This window comes from Pongo abelii, chromosome 2 (assembly GCF_028885655.2).
Source record: "Pongo abelii isolate AG06213 chromosome 2, NHGRI_mPonAbe1-v2.0_pri, whole genome shotgun sequence".
Lineage (NCBI taxonomy): Eukaryota > Metazoa > Chordata > Mammalia > Primates > Hominidae > Pongo > Pongo abelii.
The window spans coordinates 69,373,763-69,395,792 of NC_085928.1; the positions used below are offsets into that span (position 1 = coordinate 69,373,763).

The 22,030-nt window shown below is 40.1% G+C and overlaps 1 protein-coding gene, 1 long non-coding RNA gene and 1 pseudogene across 26 annotated transcripts in view; 2 read left to right on the forward strand and 1 right to left on the reverse strand.

Moving 5' to 3' along the window:
- SETD5 (SET domain containing 5) overlaps positions 1-11,660 on the reverse strand; it is a 153,981-nt gene extending 142,321 nt beyond the window's left edge. For 8 of the 25 annotated variants that reach the window (XM_063721947.1, XM_063721946.1, XM_063721941.1 and 5 more), the window contains exon 1: positions 11,308-11,609. The gene's annotated coding sequence lies outside the window, so the exon portion shown is untranslated. Of the gene's footprint in view, positions 1-11,307 lie in introns of all 25 variants that reach the window. The other 17 variants (XM_063721945.1, XM_054551838.2, XM_063721934.1 and 14 more) reach the window with 5 other exon arrangements.
- On the forward strand, positions 11,607-18,026 carry LOC129058530 (uncharacterized). Its single transcript, XR_008523696.1, has 2 exons — positions 11,607-11,850; positions 17,432-18,026. It is a non-coding gene; the product is annotated as an uncharacterized LOC129058530 (long non-coding RNA).
- Positions 11,857-18,026, forward strand: LOC100436974 (uncharacterized; annotated as a pseudogene).
- Positions 18,027-22,030: the final 4,004 nt, after the last annotated feature.

Below are 22,030 nucleotides of genomic sequence, written 5' to 3' on the forward strand. Positions count from 1 at the left end.
ACTGCCAGAGACTGTAACATATCAAACATGTTTAAAACCATGAGTACACAATAATAATACTTCATTCACGTCTTTAGATGTTGCTAAGTTACCAACCCATTATTCTGAAAACTGGTAAATAAGGGGGTAAAAAACCCAAGTGCTTATCTTACCTTCTGTATATAAACTATCTTAGTATAGCCAAATAAAAATGAGGGTGAGTATTCCGAACAATAAATGAAGAAATAAGAAAATATCATCTAATATGAAGTAAATCATGAATATAGGCCAGTGATTCTCAAAAAGGGTGGTTTGAGAATGCCTGAAGTCCTCTAGATTCTGTCAGAGGGTTATATGAGGTCTTCCATTTTCCAACCAATTATCTGTACAAGGCCAGATTTTCTTCAGTCTTCAACCAAAACAACTTATCACAAAAAATTAAATGCAGAAGGAGTTATGAGAAAGCAGCTGTCTTCTATTAAGTCAGACATTAAAAAGATTTGCAAAAATGTCAAAAGACACTTATAAAATTAAAAATGTTATTTTTATTAAAAAATCACATTACTTGTATTAGCAGGCTTTATTACGGTTATTTTAATATTAATAAATAACTTAAAATTTTTCTCAGTTTTAGTTTCTAATATGGTAAATCTTGACATAATTCACACAAACAAAAGCTCTTCCAGGTCTTCAATTTTTAAGACCACAAAGTTTGATCTAGGCAATGAATAACAACAGCTGCTTAACATTACATAGATAAGCAGAAATTATGTAACTCTTAATGGAAATACACAGTACTATTATAAAATTTGCTTACAATCTATCTAATCACTAATTTACATGAAATACAGGTGGGGGGAGGTTAATAGAGGAATGTGTTAAATGATTATCCAACCTTCAAAATCCAGAGTAGGAATTCCACAAAATAATGAATTTCTTTAACAAGAATCCTATACGGAAAAAAACAGAGAGAATCTATAAAGACTCAAACTTACCAATCAATTGCAATGTACGGACCTTATCCTGATCAAATGGAACCTTTTAAACTAACAGTTTAATAAACCCCAAAGTATTTTTCTATTTTGTAGTAATTGGAATTTTTAATAATAAAAAATTAAAAAATTAATCAAATCTATACCTACCCCTTCCCTTACTACCACCTAATGGGAAAAGAAAAAAGACATTCTAAAAACTGCTCATTTGGAAATGGGGGTTCAGAGAGGTCAACAGATAAATCGCAGCACAGGAGACTCCAGAATAAGAAGAGCTCTATCAGGAAAAACTAGGTTGCTAGGTAGCGACTAAAAGTCTCACAATCCTCTATAATTATGGTAAGCATATAATTTATGGTCCAAATTGAGACATTTTTGAGAGTGAAAGGGGTGCTATTACTAATTACGCTAGGATAGCAGGTATAAACCAGGACTGTCCCAAGGAAAGTAAAACGTGGTCACTATCTATACAAGATTAATTTTTTTTTTTTTGAGACATAGTTTCGCTCTTGTTGCCCAGGCTGGAATACAATGGTGCAATTATCAGCTCACTGCAATTTCTGCCACCTGGGTTCAAGCGATTCTCCTGCCTCAGCCTCCCGAGTAGTTGGCATTATAGGCATGTGCCACCACGCCCGGTTAATTTTCTATTTTTAGTAGAGATGGGGTTTCTCTATGTTGGTCAGGCTCATCTCAAACTCCAGACCTCAGGTGATCTGCCCGCCTTGGCATCCCAAAGTGTTGGGATTACAGGCATGAGCCACTGTGCCCAGCCAAAAGATTAATTTTAAAATTAATTTTCACAAGAGATATTTGACATAATCCTTTGGGGGTAACTATTTGCCACAGAAACATATTAAAGAGTTTTAAAAAAAATGAGGTGTACTATAAAAAAATTGTTTTTCATCTCCCTTGGCTGGCATGGTCATTTCATGAAGTGGGATATGTTTATTTCTCTTGTTGCTCAGTGTACTATTGCAAACTTCCAGCCATTCCTTTTCACACTAACTGTTCATGATAAACTGTAAGAGGAAGGTTACACCTACCTACAGCCTTCCTTCTCTAAAAATACATGTCTTCCCCTGGGACTCCACACATGGCCTAGGGTTTAAGTAAGAGTGGCATCTACAGTAACTTCTTTATTTTTTATTTATTTGAGACACAGTCTTGCTCTGTCTCCCAGGCTGGAATGCAGTGGCACGATCTTGGCTCACTGCAACCGCTGCCTCCCAGGGTCAAGCAATTCTTATGCCTCAGCCTCCCAAGTAGCTGGGATTACAAGCTTGCACCACCATGCTCGGCTAATTTTTCTATTTTTAGTAGAAACAGCATTTCACCATGTTGGTCAGGCTGGTCTCAAACACCTGACCTAAGGTGATCCACCCGCCTTGGCCTCACAAAATGCTGGGATTACAAGTGTGAGCCGCCACGCCTGGCTGGCTACAGTAACTTCTGAGATCTGTATATGATGTTAGCATAATTTTCATATTTTTGGATTAACAGTAAATATCTGGCTTTAGTACACTTACATAATATGCCACCAATAACGTGACTACCTGATCTATCTGTGACTATTTTATGTCACTTTGTTTTTAAAGGTTTTTAAATATTGGGTAAACTTTTTCAATAAAAGTAGCCCCAATATTAAAATGTGTAACAATTTGGTATGCAGACCCTATAATTTTTAGCTCCATCCTAAAATGTGCATGGACATGTAAACCCACCCTTATTTTGTTCTATTACTAAATTACGACATTAAAGTTCTATTTGCCACAAATAACACTAAATTTGTCTAGGAAAAAAATAACATTTCAAAAGGGACTTCAAAATTTTAGACTTGCTCTTACATTTTCCTCAGATCTATTCTTTTTTAAGGCATTCTACCGAATATATTTCAGGCTGTGGGCATAAACACATACTTCCATGGGCATAGTAGTTTGTACCATAGAAATTGAGAAAATAAAAATTTATGCTTTCATACAACATTCTAATGCTACATTCAGCATATAATCAATCATACTGCTTCAAAGGCCCTTCTCTTTGTTCTGTTTTGGGTTAAACTCTTTTGACTTTAGAACTAAAAGTTTTTTTAAAATATGCCCTTTAGATTCTACCCCAAATGTTACTATAATAAACACATTTATTTTTAAAATAACTCTACCTGATTGGGGCTCTTCTCTGTCAATCTGGTTTCTCTTATAAAACAAGTCAACTCTCAACAGCCTACGTTAACAAGGGAAAATGTAAAATAAATGCAGAAGTAGTCTAATTGCCAACAGGTCCTTCCAGGTTCTTCCTTCTAAGTAAAACCTTCCTTGGATACCAAGAATGCCCAAACAGTTGATTATTAACTGCAGATCATCCTCCTTCACAGAAACTGTGAAAGTACAAATTGTATGTGTTGTGGCATGTACAGAGGTTGGTGGTAGGAAACAGAATTTTTGAAACATAAGCCAAAGAACATAACAGGACACGGAGATGGGGAAGAAAATCCAACAACAAAAACCCCCTTCATACAAAACGACAAACAAGGGGCACAAATAGAAAGCAACGAGATCCACCTGGGCATGTATTAAAATTAACATATCAACAGTATTAAATATGCTAACATGATACTGGAAACCAGATTTAAACTAGATCATAATATCTAAGAAAGATGAAACAATCGTCTTACTATATTCAGCAACGCATATACCTTATTAGATTACTCAGTTTTATTTGAGTCTTCACATTTCAGGAGTGGGGAGGGGAAAATCTCACCATTGAAAGACAATAAAAATGATAAAAAATAAAATTTCCCCCTTTGTGGGGGTGGTATGGGATAAAAATGGCTTGAAGAACATAAATTATGCAGCTTGAAAAAAGAACTCTAAGACATGAAAAATTTATATTCAAAGAGCGAATTAATTTCACCCCCACTAAGGTAATAGGGTAAACATACACAGAGGTCTAATTTTTAACCTTATTTTAGTCATAAATCAGATTTACACAAATTAGTATTTTCCAAAACAAACTGCAGATATTATGTACAGAAGAGAGTCCACCTTTCTTCAAGCTAATAATACAGTGGCATCTGGTGGTAATAATGACTGTGAACGGCCAACGAAAATTAAGTATGCTTAAAACCTTTCTTTCTGTAAGGCTGAGAATCTGAAATGGTTTATCAAGAAAGAAAGTAGAAGATACACAAGTTATAAAATCTCTATCACTAAAGACTTTTAAGAATGGGGCAAATTAGCTTTGCATTTAAGTACATATAAACAAGCCCACAACCTAAGCATAATAAAAATCACATTAGCCCATCCAATTTTCCCCCTTTGTCCTAGTTTCTTTTTGCTGGGAAGAGGCGTTGTGAGATAATAATAGCAGGAAATAAGGTGGAGCAGCTGCACAGGCAAGATGAGGTACAGTGCTTGTGTTTCACCTCCATTCTAGCCCTCTGCTGGCTAAGTCTTAGTGAAAATGAGATTAGCTGTTTGGGGAGCCCTAACAGTTATCAAAACCTTTGGAATCAAAATGTGGTCCCTTACTGTCCCACTTTTACCAGGAACTTCTTAGAGCCTCTAGCAAGATCCAGGTAATAGGAGCAATGGAAGCTACACTGAAGAGATTTCTAATTATCTGGGAAGGGGGAGGGTGTAAAGGATGTTTAATACTGGCAACATGGGTCATAGCACATGCAGAGAAAAACTGTCTGGTATGGAGACTGGGGCTTGACTAGATGGCTTCTATTTTAGTCCCACAAATTTATGGAAATAATCCATGTGAATAAATTATAAAGGAAGAAATGACTACCCTAAATTTCTGTAGTAATATAAAATATAGCTCACTAGATTTTGTGTTAATGCTGTTGCTATTTTACTGATGAGAAACTTCCAACTAATTACAATAATAATTAATTACTCAAAATTTCTTTTTTAGGTCAAAATATTATATCATTATTGCCAAGACCATTATATAACAATATAATGTTAAGTAGTAGCACATCCAGTTTTCTTTAACAGAGAGAAATAACACAAAACTTGGTCAGGCTTGCTTAATATTACGTGTACTAAAGGCAGTTTTTTGGTTATTAATTGGTTAAAACATCTCCTTTGCTAATCCATAAACAGAAATTAGCATTCCAGTTCCCTTTATTGTTGCATGCAGTATAGACAGAAGGGAAAACTTTAAGGCTAGTTTAGTAACATTGCAATATAGGTGGTACCTCAACCCAAGCAACAAATGTGCTCTTGGAAAACTGTTCAAACCAATTATTTCTAAAAATTAAAGTCTTTTAAAATACATTAAGCATTTTGAAAAACCTTGTCATATATTTCTTCATAAAAGAGAAATCCTATCACAATTCAAATAATTGCCAGCTAATTTGCCTATAAATGAAATTCTTTATTTTTAAAAAAAGAACTGACACAAAGCATTTATTTTAAAAGTAACTAAAAATGTTGTTCAGAACACTGATCCTTTAACATTTTAATGAAAACTTCAACAGGGACCCAAATTTCAAAATATTTCACTATGATTTTGGTTTAAAGGACCAGATAACCAACAGATCTTTTCCAACTCTATGATTCATACTAAGTCTTAATAAACTGGATGCAACCATCCCACTTGTATGCGAGCTGAACACAAATGTATCAAAGGAGGTTGCCTAAACTAAAAGGTGGGGGAGGGAGTAATCTCCAGGAAATATCAGGTTCTCCAGGAACTAAGGATGAGGCTGAAATTAAAAAGTAGCCTTTCTTCAGTTAGCATTTTACATATGGCAACCCAACACATGAATGCTGTAAGGTGCTCTCCATCTTAATGAAATAAAATTGTAGACAACGACGTGCAACTATTACATAAAGGGAAACAAATTATTCTACATGTTCAGGTCCAATCCCAACCCAAATAAACACATTGTATTATAATGTGTTTTTATTCAGATAGAATATTCTTTTCCATTTCTTAATGAGAATTCAGCTCTAGAACGGGTCTACTCGGGAGGTGACTTGTACCTAGGAGGGTGCAGAGGGTGGGATTTATTTTATTTTAACCTATACAGAGCTTTATTTTTTTAAATTTTTCCTTGGCGAGAATGGATCCCTACAAGATATTCTGAAATGTATCAAATTTGGGGTTAACAGTATGTGGTTGGCAAAAATTCAATGCTTGAGTGGGAACTAAAAATGATTTCTTTAATTGTATGCCAAACTGAATAATCCTCCCAGGGAAAAGAACCTCCTCTCCTCCTCTTGCCTTTCCTACCTCCTGCCCCTCCCCCACCAACATTGCCTCCCTGCTGTGCAAAGAGCCCTTTGTCCTGCCCCGCACTTATCTAGCTGTTTGGCCATATTGACAGGCCTACTGGAGGCATAATAAGGGAGTCAGTCTGACATAAGCAGCTGGCAATTTGAAACAAAAATCTTCCTTTTCTACTTAGACCAAATCCTGCTGCAGAGGTCTCTGGCTCCTCCCATGCTTCCATCTATTTCTCAAACAGAGCAGCAAGAAATTCAGCATTTTTCCCTCCATTAGGTAGCACAAATCAAAAACTTGATTCCCCAGACAGAAATCTATTTTGTATACATTCCTATAGCTACCGCTTTTTGTGATTCATAACATAGGTCAAAAGTGTACATGTAACTAACATGGCTAAGGCAATGCTTCTCATTACTTCCTATTGCCATGAAAGCTCTGGGAATCCTTATACCACAAGGAACCCAGAAGAACACAGAAGAGAAAGCAGCGGCCCAACCAAAGCAACAGACATGAGCATCAGGCAAAACTGGCCTGATGTAAAAACTTAGTGTTTTAAAAATACTAAGACATTACTCCAAGAAGCAGAAAATTCCTTCCCCTGTCTTCATATCAAACATACTTAATGTGACCTTACATTAAGTAAGGTATTCCCTCAGGTACTCAGCAAACAAAATCAATATGATGGAATAAACGAGTGAGGCACGATGGGATTACAAATTCCTTGCTCAGTGAGGGCACATATAAAGCAGACTGAGCTTACCTTCATTGTTTGTTTATTTTATTCCATAGTTCCCTTCACTAAGTATTAAAGACTCTGAACGCATTTTGTCCCAGGGTAAGGGAATTCTCTCCAATGTAATGCTTTCTAACAGCACCTCTCCCCAAAGTTACTGGGTATCTTTTACACAATTCATAATTAAAGATACAATAAAACAGTTTTCCTAAGACTTATTTAACAAAATGTATATAGATAAGTGAAGGAAACTATATTCTCTCCACCTTTCATGAACTTCCCAGAATCCCGCCCACAAATCAATCATTTTACCATATTTTGGAATTTTTGGCAGTAAGGAATGGTACCAATCCCTGCCCATCATAGGTACACTACATTTACTTTCTAAAGAGTGCCTTTGAAAGAATATTTTAAATTACAAATGACTACCAGTTATATTACTAAATATACGATGCACATTTTGCAAAGTTTTATGCCTCAAACAAAATAAACTGGTCAAGAAGTTTCAGTTTTCAACACTTGAAATACAATTTTTATAAGTAAAATTCACTGTTAGACCTTCTAACTTCAAATTAAATTGATGAATCACCAGAGTTCAGCCAAAAATTATTTTTAAAATTTTATTTTATTCATGATCCAGTTTCTCTCTGATAAAATGTATCCAATAGTCATTGACTGCTGTTAACTATGGCCTAATTTTTCATAAGTTATTTCAACACGGAGAGGATAAAGCAAAAGTAATTATCTGCAAATCTGTACTTTGCACTTTATTATTTCCCCATTCAAAGGTAAAAATGAAATAGTCATTCTCCCCAGAAAAGCCAGAATAATTTCAGAAAGTCAGTTCCTGGACACAAAACAGTATCAAAAGATATAAAAAAGTTTTCAAGGGTATAGCTTAAGTAAATCCTTCTATGAAAAGGGCCTGTATGATCCTCTAGAAAATGATTATATCAAGAGCACAAAAGGTTCCAAACAACAGGAAATTCGAGTGTAAAAGCAATTATTTTATATAGCAACTTAAGCCACAGAGTAAAAAACTACATTTTTATCTTAAATCCTAAGTATGTCAAACAGCCAGTATACATGAAATCATATTTATCTGCTATTGCATCTTATCTATGTGATAGTAATAAGAATTGGAACCTCCTAAAATAGTATCCATTAAAGGTTCTGTTTCATTGGTCTGCTTTTATTACTGGGAAAACAATGTGAACCACATTTGTGAATGACAAAACTCATTTCCATTCTTTTTGGTTCTCTGCCACAAATACCAGAGTCATACTACAAATTATAGATGTTTGTGAAATTTAAGTACATTTACATAAAAATGAACAAATCAAAATTCTGAGAGGAAAAAAGTATAGGATACACGAGTCTTGGGGGAGAAAAACAGCACACAGGAATATGTCCAATATTGCATATAATTGGTGGTGGTGGTTCTCCTTCAAGTTTTTCCACGCTCAGATTGTTTTGCTTAATCAGAGATCATCCTAATGTTCAGGAGTTGTGGGGGAGGGGAGATCACCTAAGGGGCTCAGAGGCCATCTTCTCAGTATCCTGAACTAGACTTATTTGATTTCTGCATATTTCTTCTGGTCTGTCCTACATTTCAGATGGATTATGGCCAAAGACATATATTTGTGATGTCAGAAAGCTATATCCAACATGTATATAATGAATCAATCTTATAAGTCAAACTCCAAAGAAAATAATCTGGAGAAGTTTATTACTAATACACAAATTAAGAATATTTATTTAGAAACCACTCCAAAATGGCACCTTTTTAGAGTTTGAGAGTTCAAGCTTAGTAAAATGTTTAGCAAATGATCTATAAGGTAAATATGGTCTAATCGAAAGGATGGAGACACATAAAATAATAATTGATTCTATGATTAAAGAGATGGAGGAAAACATGATATGTCAGTTGCAGGAAAAAATTCTGTTATTTTCTTCCTATTGTGGTTATCAGAAAGATTCTTAAAATTATTACTTGGGTTTTTAAACTGATTCAAAAATTAAAACTCTAATGGAACTTTTAGTCCTATCCAAGCACAAATGTCTAGATAAAAAACAAAAATCTGCCAAAAAACAAAAACCAGATCAAACAAACAAAAAAAGAAAGGCTTTAACTATGATCCAGTTTCCAGATGCCAATATCCATAAACGGATAGGAGGTTATGAATTACTAATTCCCATCTCCCCACCAATAAAGAGCAAACCAGCTCAGCAGTGAAAATTCCCAGAAAAGCAAGGTTTCTTCTTAGTCCTGAAGCAGCCATCGCCTAAGTGCTGCTCCCTGCAGCCAGCAGCATTAATGGACGCTGCACTGCTGTCCTTCCCTGGAGACAGCAGCCAGCACTACTCAAGCTTCTCACGTAGCAACCAGAGCTCCAGAGCCAGCAGCTGCTGCTGCCTTGTATACTCACCCCTGTGATCCAACCCAAAGGAACAACCTTCTCTTTACCCCACCCCCACTCCTTACACACACTTTTTTTTTTTTTTTTTTTTTTGGACCAGTGCTCCATGCCAGAAGGGCTGGAATTATGCTTTTAAGAGAGAAACACTCCTAAGGTCACCCTTTTAAACCAAGGCCTTTTATTAGAAAAATCAACATTTACCAAATTCTAAATATCCATTTTAATTAAGCCAGCAGTTTAGGAGTGAAGATTAAGCTTTGGTCTTTTGAAAGCCAATTTCCCAAGCACTCTACAATCTAATTTAAATTTGCAGCTAGAAACAGAGCCTTGTGTCATGTCCTACCAAAGGGCATAATTCATTTTTCTACACATAATGACAGTCTGAGTAAACCTTAAAGACTCTAATCCCATAACAGGCCAGAATTTTTGGCTACAGAAGAGAACTAATGATCCTGAGAAAACTGGAAGAAATCCAATAGAAAAAAAAAAGCCCTACGTCCTCTATGGAGCCCAGAAACCTCTGATTATGTGAGTATTCTCTGCTTTAGTCCTAGCTCAGATCCCACACATCTAAAATTACCACTTAGAACTTTCTCTGTGACCTAAAAACATTAATAATATAAAATTAACAACCAAAAAATAATTTCAAATAGGGAGTACACACTCTCCTGAAAAGCTCAGCACACTCCACTCAGCTGGATCCTCCCCAATCACAAGTATAGCTATGTAACATCTGCCCAACAAAGAAATGTAAATATGACCTTGGTCACAAATATGTCATCTAAAAACTTGTTTAGTCAAGTGATGAAGGTAATTAGCAGAGAACGTGGGGATTCGTTCGGTACCTATGTGCACGAAGGAAACTGGAGAAATGAACTTAAATACAGACAAAGCCCAGTGGAACCCAGAGGTCTGGGAAAGAAATGAGTTACCGGTGAATACATTGCACAAGTAACATGAGAAAGCAGAAAATGCAGGTCATACACGCACCCCTGACCCAGACTAGCAGAGCTGACTGCAGCATCCGTATCCAAGAGAAAGACCACTGACGCCCAAGAAGTGAGACAAGCAAGGGCTCTATAGAATCAATTAGCATAGAAGGGGCTTTCCCAACAGTTAAACTTTCCCTCTCGCGATTTACCTACTTGAACCAGGGCTCTTTCCTACCCTCCTCTTCACATTCCCGACTTACACGCAGAGGGAAAGAGAATTCATAAAAGGTATATTTTTCTGCCTTTGAAGATATTCTCACAAGATCGTTCTCCACGCCCAAGGCAAGTAAAACGACACAATCTGGCTCAACTCCAGGCTCGAACCCTACACATTCAACGAGGCTATCTCAGACACGCTGTGGCACACGCCACGGGGAGCCAGAGAACGTGTGGTGGGGGTGGCGAAGGTAATGCCTTTGGGAAGCAGCCATCTGAGGTGGGAAGCCAGAAAACGAGAGGGAAGACGTCCAGGAAGATTACGGAGGGGAGATCGCGGCCCCCAGAGCGATCAGAGTTGTCTGTCACAAGGCCGCGAGAACGAGGGTAGGGAGTGGGGGATCGGGGAGAGAAAAAAAAGTATGCCTGTGTATTTCGAGCGGAGAGCAGCAAGAGGCCTCTCCTCAAGGGAAAGGTAAACGTGGAGTAGGCAGTTCCCAGGAAAGGGGGTGAAGAGGCGATGGGGGAGGGGAAGCGTCCTGACCCAGGAAAGACATGAAAAAGGGAGTTGGGTCCCCTAGATTAGAGGGGACCTCTCTCCCTGGGAAAATGGGGTGTTGCAACGGTGTGTGCGAGGCGGCGAGGGGATGAGAAGGGGCAGCATCCTCCTAAGAGCTTGGGGAGGGCCAGGCCCACGACCCAAGGAAAGCGAGCGCGGGTAGACGGAGGAGGTGACCCTTCCCTCCCCTGGGGCCCGATCGTGAGGTTCGGTCTCTTTTCTGTGGGACCCTTACCTTGTCCCAGGCGCTGCCGGGGCCTGGGCCCGGGCTGCGGCGCACGGCACTCCCGGGAGGCGGCAGGACTCGAGTTAGGCCCAACGCGGCGCCACGGCGTTTCCTGGCCGGGAATGGCCCGTACCCGTGAGGTGGGGGTGGGGGGCAGAAAGGCGGAGCGAGCCAAAGGCGGGGAGGGGGGAGGGCCAGGGAAAGAGGGGGGCCGGCACTACTGTGTTGGCGGACTGGCGGGACTGGGGCTGCGTGAGTCTCTGAGCGCAGGCGGGCGGCGGCCGCCCCTCCCCCGGCGGCGGCGGCGGCGGCGGCGGCGGCGGCAGCTCACTCAGCCCGCTGCCCGAGCGGAAACGCCACTGACCGCACGGGGATTCCCAGCGCCGGCGCCAGGGGCACCCGGGACACGCCCCCTCCCGCCGCGCCATTGGCCTCTCCGCCCACCGCCCCGCACCCATTGGCCCACTCGCCGCCAATCAGCGGAAGCCGCCGGGGCCGCCTAAAGAAGAGGCTGTGCTCCGGCGCTCCGGCTCCTCAGAGAGCCTCGGCTAGGTAGGGGAGCGGAACTCTGGAGGGAGGGGAGGTGCGGTGCACTGGGGGGATGGGTGGCTGGGGTGGCCGTCTGGTGGCTTGCGGGGGTTGCCTTTCCCGTGGGAAGTCGGGAACATAATGTTTGTTACGTTGGGAGGGAAAGGAGTGGTTGGATGCAGGCGGGAGGGAGGCCCGCCCTGCGGCAACCGGAGGGGGAGGGAGAAGGGAGCGGAAAATGCTCGAAACCGGACGGAGCCATTGCTCTCGCAGAGGGAGGAGCGCTTCCGGCTAGCTTCTTATCGCTGATTGGCCGTTTCTCCTCCCGCCGTGTGTGAAAACACAAATGGCGTATTCTGGTTGGAGTAAAGCTCCTGTCAGTTACACCATCGGAAGTGCGCAGCCGCTTAGCGACTCCCGCGTTGCCCGCTGGGTGGGGTGGGTAGGTAGGTGGGGTGGAGAGATGCTGGGTGTGCGGGCGCGGCCGGCCTCCCGCGGCGGGAGGGGAGGGTCAGTGAAATTGGCTCCGGCGCGGGCGTCTTCCCACCCTCCCCTTCCTTCGGGGGAGTCGGTTTACCCGCTGCCTGCTTGCCTTCGACACCTGATTGGCTGTCGAAGCTGTGGGACCGGGCCCTTGCTACTGGCTCTAGTCTCGCATGGGCGAAACCACTGCGCGGGGCGCGGGGGTGGCGGGGAGGCGGGCGTTGGTACGGTCCTCCCCGAGGCCCAGCGATGCAGTGTCTGGCCCCGCGCCCCTTCGCAACGTGGCAGGAAGCGCGCGCTGTAGGCGGGGGCGGGCTGTCGGCCGAGACTTCTGGATGGCGGCGGCCGCGGCTCCGCCCCGGGTTCCCACCTCCTGAAGGGCGAGAGACAAGCCCGACCTGCTACGGGCACTCGTGGGGGTGGGGGAGGAGCAGGGGTCGGTCCGGCTGGTTTGTGGGTGGGAGGCGCTTGTTCTCCAAAAACCGGCGCGAGCTGCAGTCCTGAGGGAGCTGCGGTGGAGGAGGCGGAGAGAAGGCCGCACCCTTCTGGGCAGGGGGAGGGGAGTGCCGCAATACCTTTATGGGAGTTCTTTGCTGCTTCTCGTCTTGTAAGGACCGCCCTGGACCTGGAAGAAGCCCTCCCTCCTCTCCTCCCCGCGTGATCTCGTCATCGCCTCCATGTCGAGTCGCTTCTCGATTATGGGCGGGATTCTTTTGCCTAGGCTTAAGGGGCTAACTTTGTGCCTGGGCGTTGCCCTGCAGGGGACTTGAGCAGCTGTAAGATTTGAGGGGCGAGTGCGATTAGTTATCTTCCCACGGACTTGAGTTGGTGTCGAGGTTATTGTAATAAGGGTGGGGTAGGGAAATGGAGACTAGTCATTCACCTGGGGCTGATTTTATGCAACGAGACTGCGGATTATCACTACTTATCGTTTTTGGAGCATGTTTCTAGAGACAGACATAAAGCATGATCACCTGAATTTTATACCATTTGAGACCCTTGCTGCACCACCAAAGTGTAGCATCAGGTTAAATCTTAATAGAAAAATTTTAGCCTTTGCTTGAGAAACCAGTGCTTCCCTCCCTCACCGTCTCTCCCCAGGCTCTTTACCCCTTTGCATACCTACCAGGCATCTTAGCAACTCTCACTCGTACTTGATCACATTTTCCATTTGTTGTACTTGCTGATCTAGTATTCAGACACAGCACTAGCTTTCTCCCTCTCTTGATCTTGGGTAGCCTGGTGACTCGCGAAACCAGACAGATTGGTTCCACCACAAATTAAGGCTTGAGCTGGGGCTTGACTCTTACCCAGCAGTGCTTTTATTCCTCCCTAGTTCACGTTCTTAAATATTTACCTTGATTTTCATTTTATCCTTTTTCCTTAGCTGGGATTCTATCCCTGACCCTCTTCACAGTCCAGGTGATCTTGACTACTGCTTTACAGAGAATTGGATCTGAGGTTAGGCAACATCTCCCTTTCTCTTCCTCTAAATACCTCTCATTTCTGTTCTCATCAGTTAGTAACTGATCTCAGATGCCTGTGTGATAGCTTCCAAATTGCTGTCTGTCTTTAGTGTTATCTTCTGATCCATCTTACATCTTGTTAGGATGATTGTCCTAAAGGAAGATAGAGCATGAAAATGACAGATGAAACTCCATTACTGGCTTGTACTGTTTACAGCAGGTTGTCTAACCCGCGGGCCGCAATGGGACCCAGGACAGCTTTGAATGCGGCCCAACACAAATTCGTAAACTTTCTTAAAATGTTAGATTTTTTTGCGGGGTGTTTTTTTTGTTGTTGTTTGTTTTTTTTTTGCTCATCAGCTGTCCTTTATGTGTGGCCCAAGACAATTCTTGCAGTGTGGCCCAGGGAAGCCAAAAGACTGGACACCCCTGGTTTACAGGATGAATTCTGTCCTCGTGAATGTGATGCATAAGGTCCCTGGATAGACTTTCCTCAATTTAACAGCTTTTTCATTTTTCACTATTTTCCACATACTACACACACAAACATGACTTCTCTTCTGAAGTCACATGGAATGAATTGCAGTTACCCAAATCATAGAGACATTGTCATATATCTTTGTGGGGTGGTTCTTTTTGGAATGCTACCCTTGCTGCTTTTAATCCTGCAGATTGAAATGTCATCTCCCCTTTGGTCATGCCTTCCACGGTCTGTTGTTCTATGAGCCAAACTCTCCTTTTAAAAAAGCAGTTTTCTCTTGACTCCTGAGCAGTTTGTACTGCGTGGGTCATAGTACTTCTCGGGTTGTTGTCATTGCTGATTTAAATTATCTTAACTATTCTGAGCTTTTTGAAGGAACAGTGTCTTGTACTCCTGAGCTCCTAGTAAACTCTGATGTCTAGCCAACTCTAAGTAAATGGAGTGAGCGACATGTAAATGTCTTTATGGTTTGACATTTTATCCATCTTGAGCATTGGAAAAGTGGCTGGTATGACTAAAGAACTGAATTTTTATTTTTTATCTAATTTAAATTGCAACTGTGGACAGTGTAGCTGTAGCCCCAGACTTGTTCTGTGGATTACAGAATACGTGGACATTGATTGTTTTCTCTTTTTATTGAGCAGTAAGGAAATAAAAGCTGAAGCTCCCTGGCCCATTAAATTTCATTTAACTGCTTGTTTTGTTTTATTTATTATATATTTAGCTGAAAGCTAAGTCCAACAAACCATTTTTAAAGATGTGCCTGCCTTGGACAACGGTGAAAGCAAGTGTTAATAAGTTTGGATTTTAAAAAAAAATGCATAGTGAATTTTAGGGAGGTGAGATTCCATTAAACTGTTACAGGAGCTACATAGTTAAATATATCAGAACTTGAATAAAGAATAGATCTGTATGATACAAATGAACCCAGCCTAAATTTCTGTCCTACAAGTTTTCACTTCCTGGAAACACTTGATTGGAGGAGTTCTAAGCATCATATCTTGAGTTGTAGAAAACAATCACAAAGTAAGTTTTATCCTGAGGAGTTCTAATACCAACATTTTAACACCAAATGCTTTTTATATGCTAATACAGTATCTTACACATTTTAATTATCTTTTTTTTTTTTGAGATGGAGTTTTAGTGTCACATACTGGATTGCAATGGCGTGATCATGGCTCATGCAGCCTTGACTTCCTGAGCTCAAGTGATCCTCCTGCCTCAGCCTCCTGAGTAGCTGGGACTACAGGCACACACTTCCATGCCCAGCTAATTTTTTTGTGGTTTTTTTGGTAGAGATGGGGTTTTGCTGTGCTGCACAGGTTAGAACTCCTGGGCTCAAGTGATCTTCCTGCCTAAGCTTCCCAAAGTCCTGGGATTACAGGTGTGAGCCACCGCCCTAGGCCATTAAATATACTTTTTAAAAAGACCCTTAGGTCAGCGGTCTTCAAACCTCCTGTGTGTGGAGACAGTTGTCTTAATGCAGATTCTCAGACCACCCAAAAATTCTGAATTCTTTTGGGGAAGGTGGAACCCCACAGGGCAGGCAGTATAATTCAGTATCTTCAAGTTCATTTGCTGACTCGGATATGCCTATTTACCTGCCAAAAATGATTACAGTTTCAGAGAAACTCTTCTCAATTGTATAGTATGTGTCCCTCAATTTTTCCTCAAATGAACTGTTTTTTCCTCCTCCTAAAAAATAACAGAATGGGAATTTTGAGAGGCAAAGAGGAATAGTAATTATTTTTGGAAACTTGCAGGTCAGGTTTTCCTTTTAAAAGGAATGTTGAAAAATATTCTTTCGAACAAGAGAAGTTCACCTTATTTGTGTTTCTCCTGCTTAATTGCAATCCTTAAGGAAAGTGATTTTTCAGTGCCTAAGCACAGAGCTGGGAGCTCAATAAATGTTAGTTTTGTTGGTTTATATGTGAAATTGATTCTCAAGTAATAGTTAAGCTCACAAAACATATAAACAAGGCTACTTTTTGGGAGAGACTTCAGGGTCCCATTTAACCTACATCTCCTAATATTCTATTCATAGAGGAAACTGATGCCTCATGGTCTCTGAATACATGTATCCCACCATTCAGTTCATCTTTGGGTTTCCTGTACCAACCATTGCAGTTATCCTTTTCCTGCGCTTTACTTCCTTGGGCTTTTTGTTTAAATTAACCAGCTACCTATCTCCTTTTCAAGTCGTTACATACTATTTCTTACCCTTATAAGACAAATTTATTAAGTATATTACACGCTTGTACTTGCATGAGAAAGCTGGTGAAACTTTTGTCAGGGCTAGTGTGTGTGTGAGATTTGCAAAATGTAAACTTAGATAGGTTACTTCTATATATTTTTTGTGAGTGGAGGTTTGGCATAATTATATAATTCTAGTTTACAACACTCTAGTTTGACTGTTAGGTTAATTGTAGAGCACCTTGTTAGGTCACAAATCCAGAAGTCTGGTACTGGACTTTGCAGGTTGCTTTCTTAGTGGCATATTAGTTTATATTAGAGCACATACTTCTCAAGAAGACTTTTTTTCTTATCCGTGACTCTCTCTTGAGATTGGATAATATATTGGATTATTAGAGAAGTGTTAGTATTGAATCAAATAGTTTTATTTTATCTAGACCAGGGTTAAACCTGATGAATTGTTTCTGCTCTCTTATGGAGTATATCTTCTTGGTGACAAAGACTTTCTGCCTCTGATTTATATCTTAGTCGTGGTTACATTTAATAATCCTGCTTTCCAGTTTTTTTCCTAGAGATCAGTCATCAGTGACCTTTGTCTTGATACTTTGTCACCTTTTGTTTTCTGGTTTTGGGTTTTTTCTTTTTTAAAGGTATGTAACATTGACTTTTCCTGCTGACAACAGTAACAGTTTCAGATCATGTTTATAGAATGGTTATTTCATCATCTAACTAATCTCACCTCTAGTGTATGGATTCTGGTAAACTCAGTCAACAGTCTTCACAGCCTTTTCTATTTTTACTGACCTTGATTTAAAATCTAATCTTAGACCTTGAGGTATTGCTTACGAATAATGTAATAATGAGGTACTACTTATAGCAAATAATGGTAACATACTCTAGTGCATACTATAGGCAAAAGCTAATGGAAACATAGGTAGAAGAAATGAACTAATAGTTATTGAATGCCTTTTGTGTACTGCAGATGTGGAAACAGCAAGAGAACTAGAATTGGAAGTAAAGCGTTGAAGATGTGACTGAATTGCTGCAATCTCATGATCAAATTTGAATGGATGAGGAGTTGCTTCTTAGGGATAAGCTAAGAAAGTGGTTTCTTGAGATGGAATCTACTGGTGAAGTTGCTATGAACATTGTTAAAATGACAAAGATTTAGGAATTACAGAAACCTGGTTGATAAAGCAGTGCAAGGGTGTGAGAGAGTTGACTTCAATTTTGAAATAAGTTCCACTGGCTGAGTGTGGTGGCTCACACCTGCAATCCCAGTACTTTGAGAGGCCGAGGCTGATAGATCACTTGAGGTCAGGAGTTCAAGACCAGCCTGGCCAACATGGTGAAACCCCACCTCTACCAAATTAGCCAGATGTGGTACACACCTGTAGTCCCAGCTACTTGGGAAGCTGAGGCAGGAGAACCTCTTGAACCAGGGAGGAGGAGGTTGCAGTGAGCCGAGATGGCACCCCTGCACTCCAGCCTGGGTGACAGAGTGAGACCTTGTGTAAAAAAACAAAACAAAACAAAAAAAACAAAAAAAAAGGAAAAGGAAAAAAAAAGTTCTACTGTGGGTAAAATGCTATCATGCTATCAAACAGCATCACATGCTACAGAGAAGTCTTGTGAAAGGATGTCAGTGTGGCAAACTTCACTGTCTTTTAAGAAATTGCCACAGCTATCCTAATCTTCAACCACCACCACCCTGATGAGTCAGTAGCCATCGTTAACGTTGGTGTAAGACCCTCCACCAGCAAAAAGATTGTTAGCATTTTTTTTAGCAGTGACGTATTTATCAATTATACATAATGCTATTGTATACTTTTTAATAGACTATGGTATAGTGTAACCATAATTTATGCACTGGGAAACCAACAAATTCATGAGATTCGCTTTATTGTAGTGCTCTGGAATTGAGCCTGCAGTGTTTCTGAGGTATACCTGTGTATTTAGTATGTTCCTTGTATATAAAACCCCATTTTATAGGGTAGGAAACTAAGGCTTAGAGTTTGAGCAGTTTTCCCATAGATACACCAATAAATTGAGGGCTGCAGAGACCACTTAAGTGGTTCTCTTAACAGTAGTCTAGACCTGACGTAATGAGATTTGGCTTAGGAGTGACAATGGTAAGGAAGTTAAAGGATTCAGGAACCAAACACCAGTTATTGAGAAGAAAGAATGGCCTCAGTATATCACTTCTCAAGGAAGCCTTGATACCCTCACCCTTACTACACTGTATCCTCCATTTGAATGTTGTCAAAAGGTCTTCTCACAATTGTAAATAATAATTGTGTAATTTTATTTTATTTTTCCTACTTTAGGTTGCTCCTTGAGGGCAGGACAGTTCTTATGGCTTTATCTGTTGCTTAAGCACAGAGAGAGGTCTGTGAGGTCAAAACTGTTGTCATGATAGCAAGATGCTTGTCTTTTTCATTTATTCTCACAGTGTGCAGAGGCTACATGATTTGTGATGACATCCTCATTGTTGTTAATGAATGGTGCTATACTTGAATTTTCTAAGGTGTCGTTAGGTAGGTTTAGGTATGCATACTTGTTTTTAGAAATTATTTTTTCCCCTTTTCCCATTTTTAGAAATCAACTCATTTTTTAGGTTATGCCTTCAGTAATCTTTGCAACCTCAATATTGTGCAATTGTTAGTTTAAAATACTGTAGTTTTCTTTGTGCCTAAGTATAAACATAAGTACATTTTGTTGTTTTGTTTGCAATAGTGGTTTAAATATTTTCCCAAAATATCCACATTTAAAAATTCTACAACTTTAGAATTTAATAAATTTATTCTAAAATATTTATATTTTTTTCATTTAAGAATGGATCATTGGCTTAAAAAGACTGCTTCTCATTTACTTATTGGCTATACCATCTGTATACTAATAAAAAACAAGATTTGATTTGGAAGGACTGACTCAAACTAACGAAAATATGAAACCTGTCTTTCTGCTTTGGAGATACTTACCTTACCATGTTCTGCAGTAGAATAATTTAGTTCTTTTGTCTTTTTTTGGAGATGAGGTCTTGCTCAGCCTATTCACAGCTGCCATCATAGTGAACTACAGCCTGAAACTCCTGGGTTCAAGCGATCCTCCTGCCTCAGCTTCCTGAGTAGCTGGAACTATAGGCATGCACCATCAAGCCTGGGCTTTTAAAAAAATTTAAAAAAAAACTTTTTTTGAGACAGGATCTTGCCATGTTGCTCAGGCTAGCCTTCAACTCGTAGCCCTGAGTGATCTTGCTTTGGGGCTCCCAAAATGTTGAGTTAATAGGTGTGAGCCACCATACCACCCAGCCAAAAATTTTTTTAGAGATGGGAATGGAATGATTTTGAATAGTGCTGGTGTCACCTATGTTGTGGCATCATTTTGAAACCAATCATTCAGAGTGCTTTTTTTGGTAAGGCATTATTTTTTAATGCAGGTATGCCACTACTGAAAAAAAAAAAACCAAAAAAAAACAGGTTTTAAAGCTAGAAATGAAAAAGCTACTTAAGTATCTTAAAGGATAAGTTACTTTATTATACACTAGAAACATACACAATGCTGAAAAACTTAAGAAATCTCACATTGCTGAATGTCTCTGCTGGCTGAAGTGTAAGTAAAAGATCATAGTAATGCCGCTGTTGAGTCATTAAAGATGTGTGTGCACACATGGATTCTGAGTTAATATCTCATCTGTAGAAGTATACATTTGTCCCTTGCTTTGGGATTGGTTTCAGGACACCACTCCCCCACCCTTGCTGGCCATTTGCCAAAGACACCAAAACCCAAGGATGTTGAAGTCCCTTATATAAAATGGCACTGTATTTGCATACAACTTACATACATCCTCCCATATACTTTAAATCATTTCCAGATTTCTTATAATACTTCATACAATGTGTATGCTATATAAATAGTTGTTACATTGTGTATTTATGTTTGTACTATTGTTGTATTAAATATTCTCAAATATTTTCAAGCACATTTGGTTGAATCTGCAGATGCAGAACCTGAGGATATGGAGGGCTGACTGTGCTAATACCTTATAAATGGATGCGTGCATGAACGTGGCTGGACTTGTTACTTGGCTCGTATTTGCCAGGCATCAGCATCAACTAATTAAAGATACTCTTACGTGAAAGCTTGGCAACAAACATATGTCCTGAAATAATGCAAGTGTAGAATAACTTTTTAAAATTTCATGGTTTATCCTAAACTATATATTGACATAAGAGTGGTGATAAGGCAACAGTAGGTAAAAGTAAAACTTCAGGCACCCTGGCACAAACTGAGGCAGTGGCATCAAACTATAAGTTATTCTTCACTGCCATGCATTTGTGGTGTGAACCCCCACGAAACAAAAAAACCAGTTTCATTCAAGAATGTCCTGGGAAAGCAGTGACACTTTGTTAAATCTTAAATCCTCCAGTACATAACTTTTTGAAATGGTTGTCTCAAGAAAAAGCACTCATGTAAGCTGAATTATCTGCTATTTCCTTGGAGCCTAACAACTGACAGCGATTGTTTTCAATGATAAAATCCAAACGTTGAGTCAAAATCAGAATTTTGGGAAAACTTGTGTCTAATATCAGGAACTTGACAGCTTCCCAATACTTCATGAGATAGTGATATTGAAAATAATTTTTTTGGGGGGGTGGGGGGACACTTGGCTGACTGCAACCTCTGTCTCCTGGGTTCAAGCAATTCTCCTGCCTCAGCCTCCTGCGTAACTGGGACTACAGGCGCGTACCACTGTACCCAGCTAATATTTGTATTTTTAGTAGAGATGGGATTTTACCATGTTGGCCAGGGTGGTCTTGAACTCCTGACCTCAGGTGATCCACCTTGGCCTCCCAAAGTGCTAGGATTACAGGTGTAAGCCACTGTGCTCGGCCAATGATATTTTAGGTAGTATACAGTAAAATGGGCCAACATTTGGGAGATTTACATAACTCAGTGAACCTATATTTTCCTAATGACTAATACGTGAGATTATAGAAAACTGCTAGTAACATTGTAACCAACTGAATGCAAAAGAAACAATTCAGTTGTCTTCTATTTAAGTCAGACATTTAGGGAAACTGAATTGCCAAAATGTAAAACAATGCACCTATTTTTTTTGAAAATACGCATTTGTTGCTATAATATTTAAGTATTTTACTTTCTAATATGGTAAAATATTAGTAAAGTGATTTGGGGCCCTCAGTCTTTAAGAATGTGAAGGGATTCTCTGAGGCCACAAAGTTTAAGAAATGGCTACTATAGCACAACGCACATAGTAAATACTCAAGTATCTGTTGAATGACTGCATGGAGTTAAAGTGATTCCTGGTATTAAATCTGTATGGCTGGGATAATGGGCATGCTAGGACAGGAAGCAGATTTCCTTAACTTCACCACTGTAACTCATTAACAAACATGTTAGCCTGAGACAAAAGTATGAAGAGGCGACAGGAAAGCCTTTCATAAGCAATGTGATACTTTTTTTCACATTATTGAACATGTTTTAAAATTTGGTATACAGGCCTATGGTGTTTCTCCTGAACTTTTGCCAGAGTAGAATGGTTCATGTTTTTCCTCAT